A 10,000-nucleotide genomic window follows, 5' to 3' on the forward strand; every position below is an offset into this window, starting at 1 on the left:
TGCTACCATTAGCGCACGCTCTGGCATATTTTTGCATAAAACATCATTAAAATATTTTCTTTATCATATTCAAATATTTTCAAGTAATTTCTGGTTCTTAAAAGCAAAAACTGACACGTTTTCAAAGTGATTGTAAACAAAATGCGAAATTTGACGAATTTCACTACTTACTTACTTACTTACTTAAAATCTCGGCATAGCTAAGAGTGACAGATTGCTATCACATATATTTGTTAACTACAGGTAATTTACTTTTCAAAAAGTAGTGTTAGCCTTTGTCCCCCTAGGTGGTACTCACAACACCCTGGCTCATGCACTATATATATTATTTGGTTAGATATTATCTTAGATCATTCCATAAAAGTTTCGTTTAATGATTTTTCTAGGTTTATCGGCATACAAAAAGGAATATGGCATTTCGGTCGCTTTGGTGTATTGATCTTTGCTGGCACCAAGTTCTCGTGATATCAAACTTCGTTCATTGGTGCTTGGAAAATCATATATACAAAAATGTGAACAATTTAATCTGATGTCTTTTGGACAACCATAATATGATTGAGTCAAATAAAGCACAGAGCAATTTTTATGCCGTCCTTTTATAAAGTAATCGATCAATGGTTTTCGATTTTTTTCGGTAACATAATCGTCAAATATTACGAATTTTTGGGAGCCATCATCAATCAGATCTTCCACAGGAGTGATGTTATCATTGCTGTGAACCAATGGATCATAAGCAACATTTTTTCCAATATCATCAAAAGCTTTTATCATCTGTTGGTATTTGTCCTGTTCAAGATTTTTGGCATACAGATGAACTTGGTCATAATAAACTAACGGACTCATGATTATATGGTAAAGGAACGACCGTTTACGAAAGGGAAATTTGCGTCGGCGAAAACGCCTCTTCGGAATGTAACATTGTGCATCATAAGAATTTGGCGATTAGTCCATCTTGGTAACGTTACATAAAGCAAACGAACTAGCATATAGCGGAATTGGTACAAACGGTTTTAAAGTGAACGTTGAAAATGAACGTTTCATTGATCTATGCTCACGCTCTTGTTTTGTGGCCGGAATACCTCAAAGAAATGCACTAAATTGAGTGCCGTACCCGCAATGCCCCAATTTTTTTTTAACCGGCGGTGTTCTTGTTTTGTGACGTTGCAGTAGCTGTCGTCGTCGCTTTAAAACCTATCCCTTATTCCGTAATGCAGATTTTTTTTATGTTTAGTCTAGAATGCATAGTTTGGAATCTGGAATCCTGTCCTTAGAATATGGAGTCCCGCTAAAATCTGAAATCTGGGCACGTCAGGAATCCTAAGTGTATGGAGTGGGAATTAAGGACAATGGAATCCAGGATCCAAGACTGTCTTAGCCTACCTTCACGGGGCGATCCCCGGCTGTATATTCTATTCATTGTCCATGGAATCCTCATTCAAACATTGAATTTCTCGCACTGCTTGCTCCACTTCTAAAATATGGATTTTACACTGGGAACGACTTCTTGCATCATTCGCGTCTTTTAACCAAAAGAAGTTCTAGGGTTACAGAAATGGGTTTAAATAAGTGAGTTTGTCGCTTGTCTATTTCATCATATTATTATAATTAAGAGCGGAAAACTTAGCTTGAAAGGAGTAATTACCTCGTCATTTCGTCACAACGCCGTACTCTCTCTCTCTCCGCGATGTTGGAAATATGTTTCCAGTGCTGCGGAACCCCACATGTGACAATCACTATTACAAGTAAACGCTTTCAAGTCAGCCAAATCACTCTTGTAAGTTATCATGCACCTACGATACGCGACCATGTAGATGCTCCCAGGTTGGTAACTGCTTTATTACTTTGTTTTCATTATTGTAACATTTCATCTTGCTTTAGAAATAGCAGCGGCCTTGTTCTTAGTCAACGCTTACACTGAATGTATGTTACATGATCTTTTTGTTTGTATTTTTTTTTGTATTATTTGATGTTCGTCAATTAATTGTTATTTCAAAAAGAAACAACTGATGCATGTTGTCGCATCGTTTGCTTTTTGCATGGACTGGAGTAAACTGACTCTATTTTTAGGCCACGTGATTCATCCCACCGGGAGTTATCTCGGTTTCCGTAGCATTAAGCTACGAATAGTTGGCGACGAATTTCTACGTGGGAATAATGTCTCTTGCAAAATAGGAACACAAGCTCTGAATAACTGGAAATTCGCCTGACCCCCTAATTAACCCCCAGGACAGTTTGAAACTTTGTCTATAATTCAATTTGTTTTTGACTGGGACACGTATAAAAGGCGAGGCACGCCCAGCTAAGTGAAAGCTAGTTTCTAAGGGAAATATATTTAAAAATAAAACCTGTCCTACCACGGAGCCAATTTCCAGCAATAAAACAAGGGAGTTCGTTTTTGACGGTGCCTATACAAATTCGAAGGTGTTTTTGCCCGGTTTATGAATATGCGGGAGAAGCAGATCTTAACAAGAGTTATTTAAATCAAAAAAGAAGATAAGAGGTAACAACGCATTTTTCAAATATAAATTATTAATATATTTTAAAATTCAAAGCAGTCTATGGCTTTCGTTTCCAAATTAAAGCTTGATTGTCTCTAAAAAATGCATGGTTACCCCCAATTTTCTTTTTGGATATCAAGAGCATTTGCTAAGTTCTACTTTCTCCGCATAGTTTTAAACCAGTAAACAAGTAAAACTACAAGTTAATCCCTACAAGCCAGTTTCGTGGTCGCCCACTCATCAGGGGATTTAATGAGAATAAATTTTACCATCGCTTATATACAATATAATTTGTCTAATTTATGCAGCGCGAAATTGACAGTTTAGTTGTTGCGTAGGAGGGCTTTGTCTCTGTGGCGGCAAGAAGACACGGGTTCATTACGTTTGTTTAGTGTTGATAGTTCGGGTCTGCAGGTGGTTAGAAATTTTTCTTTGAGGCAGAGGTTACATCTTTTACTTGAGCTGTTGTACGGCGAGTGCGATGAGAGAATGCGCTAGGAAATAAAGTGTTCGATGTTGTTGTCTTTGAGGGTCCAGATATGCTTGCTGAGTTCGATGGAGGTTCTGTATTTAGGGTGGCGGAATGATGCGGTGTGGTTTCTGTACCTTGTTTTGAAGTCGTTCTCTGCGAGTCCGATGTACGTTTCTGTCGTGTTGTTGTCTTTGCGTGTAACGGTGGCTTGGTATATTACTGATGATTGCAGGCAGTTTCCGTCGAGCGGGCATGTGTTCCTTTGTCGGCAGTTGCGTGTCTTGTTGTTATTAGGGAGCTTACGAAACGAGGACGACGACGGCTACGAGGACTTCATTTAAAAATACAAGTTCGCGTTATTCATATCACTACGAAACTATTTCATGTCGTTTCGCGTTAAAAATGTGTAGTAACTGTCGAGGAATTAAACTGGTATGATTCGGTTGGAAGCGTAGAGAGAGAACTGAAAATTCATCGTCATGTGCTAACGTCCTCCACAGAACCTTGAATTTGTCATTTCACGTCGTCATTTAGGAGATGACGGCAAAGAAATGTACCAAAATGTAAAACGCACGTGCAGAGCGTGCAGAGCCATTGTTTTTGCTCAATAAAGCTATTGTTTTGTAGCGTTGTCGTTGCCATCGGCGTCTTCGTTTCGTAAGCTCCCTAATTAATGGTAGCGGCGGGGGCGGCGGCGGTATCATCAGTCTGTATAGGTGCAGTTAGGATGCGTTTGTTATGGTTGTCGATTATTTGTTTCGTGTTGTTCATGCAGCTGTAACTGATCTTGATGGTGTTTCGGTTGAAGATTTTTCTGAGCTTATGATTTTTGGGAAAGAGCAATTTGTATCCGATGTTGGTACTGGTGTTCTTGCTAAAAGGAGGGTTGTCAGAGGATGTTGCGTTGTCGGTTTTTCCGTTTGCTTGCTTTGGCTGGTTCGTACTGCAGAGAGTAGTGGTATCCACTTAGATGACTATCTAACAATAGATATATTAAAGTTAAATGCATTAAAAGATAAAGGATGACTAATCAAAGTAACTAATAATAAAATAGATATCAACAATACATAAATTCATCAATGATATTATTAGTTGCAATCGAGTTCGTGCCGAAAGTAATTTGGCCAATGCTAGCCTTGAAAGAGGAGTAGCTAGTCTTGGACTTTAACTGCGGGCTAGGTAAGCAGTTCCAAACAATGCTAGCACGATAAGTGAAATTGTATGAAGGTTCATGCTTTGTAAATAAATTGTTGATGTCATCAGGAGATAAGTTATGAAAAGCCTGGTATGCAATACAGGAAAGTCTTCTCTTATACATGTAATGCATAGATGACCATTTTGCCATGCTGAGAACTTCATGTTTGGAGGTAGATATGCTGATATTGTGAATCAGTCTGGCAGCACGGATATGCAAGTCCTCGAGGTCAGCCAACAAGTTAGGAGATCCCCACAGAGATATACAATAAGTCACACTTGGCAAGATACCTTAGACGGAAATAAATAGATTCCAAAGAGGATCGGTTGAAGGTCTTCATCTGTTTAAGTTTAGAAATATTTGCGTTAAAGTTTGAAGTAACCATTTTGATGTGAGGAGACCAGTTAAGTTTGTTATCAAGTTTTACTCCTAAGCAAAATGAACTGCAAACACAATTGATGGGTTTATTGTCTATAGTGATGGGTCTGATTGGACCGATGAATGGTGTTTTTGAGATGAACATTACTTCAGACTTGGCTGGATGGATGAACATGGAGTTAAATTTAGACCAGGTAAATAGTTGATGCAAGAGATTTTGAATTTGGATTGAAATGGAGTCAATGGAGTTTTCAATAATATAGGCAGTGGAGTCGTCAGCGAACATTTCTATCTTTGAGTCAAGGGACAAAGGCAGGTCATTTGTAAAGATGCTGAAAGTCCTGGGCCCAACAAGGAACTTTGGGCTACGCCAGAGGTTAATCTCATTTTCTCAGAATTCGTACCATTAATGGACACAAACTGGCTGAACTGGTAGCAGTTATTTAGGTAATTAACAATCCAGTCAAATGAGTCACCACATAGACCTGAAGCCTGGAGTTTTTGAGGTAAAATTTGATGCGAGACACAGTCAAAGGCCTTTTGGAAGTCAATAAAGATTATGCCAATAGATTTTCTTTCATCTAAAGCAAGCCTCCATTTGTCTGTCATGCTAAGAAGCAGCAACTCAGAAGATCTACCCTTTCTGAAGCCCCATTGAGAGGCAGTAACTAGATTGTGTTGCTTCAGAAAAGAATCACGTTGAAAACAAACAATGCGTTCCAATAACTTGCTTGGTATATTTGGAAGTGAAAGTTGACGATTATTTCCACAGTCCAGAATACTACCCTTTTTATGGATACAGTGAACCTCTGCTGTCTTTCATTGCGATGGAAACATGCAATCATCAAAGCTCTTCTTTGCAATGTTAAGAAAGTTATCAATGAAGACATCACCCAGCATTTGCAGTTCTTTGCCAGTGATTTTATCAGGGCCACAAGCTTTTCCCACTTTGATGTAGTGCTTGAAACAATAGGATAGGAGCTCTCTATTGACGGTAAATAAACTGTAAGGTAGGGGTAAGTCTGTAAATGTGATTGACTAGTTAAGTGGAAAGATCCAGGGCCAGAGTTGAGCATATATTGGTATTCATTTGCTTTTGAAAGATTGTCGGTTAAAAGTGAACCAGATTGGGACTTCACTGGGCCAATGCTAGAGCACTTACTGTTGCCTTGGAAGGATCTGACTAGGCTCCAAAATTCTTTACTGCATTTAGCATTGATGAGTTTGCTATTCCAGTAAGAAATTTCCGTTGATATTAACAATTTAGTACAATAATTTCTTTGTTTCTTGTAAGCCAACCACTCCGGAGATCCTCTTGGTGTTTTTTGGGCTTTAAGGAGAAGATTGTATCTCTTATTCAGCTCTTTTCTAAGGGACGAGGTCATCCAGGGCAAACTATTAGATCTAACGTTAGCCATTCTAAGAGGAATATGTTGGTCGATGATGTACTTGTATATGGTTTCCCATGCCCAGACACAATCATCAATATCATCAAAGTTATCACAGATAAACCATGGAGCAGAATCAAGTTCAAGTTGAAGAGCTTTGGTGTCAACTCTTTTAAAATCCCGGGCTAGCTTTAATTAAGGTTTCTCAGAAATCCCTCTCAAATTTACAGTAGCATAAACCAGGTGGTGATCGGATATCCCAGGATTGCAGGTACCATGACCAGAAATCTTGGAGGGAACAGAGCTAACAATCAAGTCAATCAGAGAAGATGAATCGCCGGTGATTCTGATGGGAACGACGATAACGTTCTTTAAATTAAATTTACAAAGTAGGTTCGTAAATTTCCTTTTCAAAGAAGGGTCACACGAGGATGATAAATTATCATTGAAGTCGCCCAATAAGATGATGTTGGAACGTTTTCGCCATAAATGTTCCATTACCAAGGAAAACTCATCGAAGAAAGAAGGGCAGTCAGGGGTCTGTAGATTGAACCAATCAACAGTCGCTGGGGATGGAGAGATAAATCAATCCAAGTGGCTTCTAAAGACGAATTAGAGGAAATTCGCTCGAATCGTGTGCATTTAGGTCTTCAGAAAAATAAATTAAAGATCCTCCACCTTTCCGACCATCCGTCCTGTCACGTCTAGTAATTTTGTAGCCAGGGATATAAATATCCGCATCCTTAGTTCTGCATTGGAGATGAGTTTCAGTGATAGGCAAAACATCGAATTTTAAGGCGAGTAATAATACCTTAACATCATGAATCTTGCCTAGAAGACCATTAACGTTCAAGTGACCTATTTTAAGGCCTTTGAGAGACGACAGTTCTCCATGTAGAATTGGGTAAAGTCGATCTGAAATACCTTTCGACTTCGCGGACTGAAACCTGGTAAGCGGGCCAGGATTTAACGAGATGTCACCAGAAATAAATAAACGAACCTGTTGGAAGCAGCTGGTTGAATTCGCATAATATTGCAGCCTTGACGAGAAGAAGCCTTATGCATGTGGAGAACAAACAAAATGGCGGCCACAAGACCAAGGGCAATCGAACACATAATTTGAGGAATCCTTTTCAGCGACCGTCGAAATTGCTGAATAGAAGCTGGTATAATCGTAGTAGTACTGTACTGTATCGAACTACTTTCAGAACTCAAGAGATAATAAGACGATAAAAATATTAAAACTTTAGATGAGCTAAGAAATACACGTCCAAGCGCCATGCTCACTCATGCTCACTCAGCGGAAACGTAGTTTGAACGCGTTATAAGTTTCCTTTGAGCTGTCCCTGTTCAAGCGATGGTTCGAAATTTCCTTTTTTGCCAAAACAATTTCAATTGCTTTGGGACGGGACTCACACGTTCCAACTTGTAAAATTAGGGTTCGTCAACAAAGATGTTCGTTTCGTGTTTCTGGGGTCTTAGAATAGATTTAGATAAGCATTTAAGAATAAAAATTAGCGAAATAAGTGTTACCCAATGTTTCGATGACATCATTGTCATTTTCAAGTGACAAAAAAATATTTGTCATGGCGACATCGAAACGTTGTGTGAAGCTTATTTCGCTAATTTTTATTCTTTATGCTTTGACCTTCGGACCTCGTTTTTGGAGTCTTCGCTTTCTGCAGCACCGAGTCAACCCTCCTCCTAGTGTTTTTACTTTTGTTCCCATTTTACATGTATCTGCAATGTTCAAAATAGTAACCTTACAGGCTATTCCGGTATTGCGCAGCCTCGCGGAACTGGGGTGAGTTTCAAATTTTAACCAATCGATAAATTGACACCATCACATGAAAGATAACATTGAGATTGGCTATCTGTCCAAGTTTGATGCTTTTAGGTCTTACAGAGACCAAGTTACGAACTCTAAAACATAGTTTAAAATCCATACAAAAACGTCTCTAATTTTGAGGCTGCGTCCCCCAAAACCATATGAACTCTTAAAAATTAGGCACGCAATGCGTACCTGTGGTAGAGCAGTAACACAGCGTTTAATTTCATATTGTCAGCTGTGCTGCGTTTTGTCTTCCAGGAGATTTAAGTTGCGTAATATGTTGTGGTACCGTATATCATTATAGTACCATGGTAGATGTCTTAGGTAAATAGTCCCCTGAGAAGACATGTGGTCACTAGCAAAATACTAAACCCAAAAAGATTGAAGGAAATAAAAGGGAATCGAGAAACATTGGCTTCGAGGCTGACATGTTGATCATTTTCAAGTTCTCTTACAACGTCTCTTTTTACCACAAGTTTAATTAAGCGTGCACTCTTAGCGTCTGACAACTTTCTTATACAAATGTTCACTGAAGTTAAGCCCTGTCCGGCGGGGTGGCCACTTTGTAACAGAACCATAGGACTGAAAATTCAATTTTAACGCTCAAAAATGCGAACTAAGTAGCAAGGTACAGATTTTTTGAGCCTGCTTTGTGCAAAACAAATATTGATGCAAAAGTAAATAAATATTGATGTACACTTTTTAGGAAGAGGAGAAGGAAGTTTTCAGGAAGGTCGGTCGAGAATAAAATATTTTACCATCAGCAACAAAATTTGGGACATGAAAACACCATTAATTTTGAATCGCGAATATAAAAAGTTACCATAAGCGAAACACAGTTTGGGAGATTTTTGCTACGTTCAAATTTTCTATTGTACTTTTGGCTGCAGAAGTAAATCGCAAAATCGAAAGTAACATCGAATTCAGCGTGCGCCGTGATCAAGTTCCCTTGCGTGTTTACTCGCGAAACAAATGATACATCTTTGTCAAAATGATGGCAAAATACCGGGTTTTTGTTTTTTCTAGTTTTGTTTTTTTTTCTTGCAAGTGTTATAAAGTTTGACAAGAAATGTGCGAATTCAAGACAAAGATCACACTCTCTCTCTTGATTATCACCAGGTAATTCCATCGTTTTGGAAATAGCAGCTGCTTTATTGTTCATCAGCGTCACAAATTCGTGCCGATTTCGTGGCTCATTTTGTTAAAAGTCAAGCACGCTTCCAACAGACCTGTTTATTTTCGTGACTTATGCACGCGTTGCGGGCCTATCGGCACCACGGACGTACACTCTTACACTCTTACAACCCGGTGACGAAGTGTAGAGTGCATTTACAGTGCTCTACCACAAAAATTATATCAAATTTGGGACAAAAGGAAAATCCTGTCATGGACCTACTATTTACTGTAGTTAAGGTGAAAATCAGTTTCAGTTTGCCTATTTTTATAAATATTACGGAAACCGTAAAATATTTTAAGAGTTTAAATTGATTTGGGGGACGCAGCCTCAAAATTAGAGACGTTTTTATGGATCTTTAACTATGTTTTCCAGTCCGTAACTTGGTTTCTGTTCGACCTAAAAGCATCAAACTTGGACAGATGGCCAATCTCAATGTTATCTTTCATGTGATGGTGTCATTTTATCGATTGGTTAAAATTGCAAACTCCCCCCAGTTCCCTGCGCAATTCTGAAATGGCATATACTCCAGTCTAAACATTACTTTAAAAATAAGAAAAAGTTCGTTTTATTTGAAAAAAAAGATTGCGAGTTTGCCAGTATTGGACATTTCATTCCTTCCTTTCAGTATGCAGGTTACCAGCCGGCCCGGATCCCAGTGTGCACGCAGGGCCTGCCATTCACGCCGACGCCGCTTGCAGGCAGAGCAGGCAAAACCCCTGATACAGCTACAAAAAACAAAAAAACACAAAAGACATTAAAATCGCTGGCTCAGGTTAGAAATCACCTGGCTGAGTTTAACACTGGTGCGCATCTGATTGCGCGAACGTTTCAGGCTATCAGATGCAAAACTGAGACCAATCATTGTCTTAGGCACCTGGGGCGTTTTCCATTTACAAAAAATTTCAGGAAATTTCGGTGGAAATTTCCATCGGGTGAAAAACGTGTTCCATTTAACTCAGGTCCGCTCGCCGCCCAGTGATTGCAATCTTACGCGCCAAAATTTAAAAATGTGGCCGTGAATAGCCTGGAAGTGGTAAGACCTTTCAAAAGTTGTAAATGGA

This window comes from Montipora capricornis, chromosome 10 (assembly GCF_036669925.1).
Source record: "Montipora capricornis isolate CH-2021 chromosome 10, ASM3666992v2, whole genome shotgun sequence".
Classification (NCBI taxonomy): Eukaryota; Metazoa; Cnidaria; class Anthozoa; order Scleractinia; family Acroporidae; genus Montipora; species Montipora capricornis.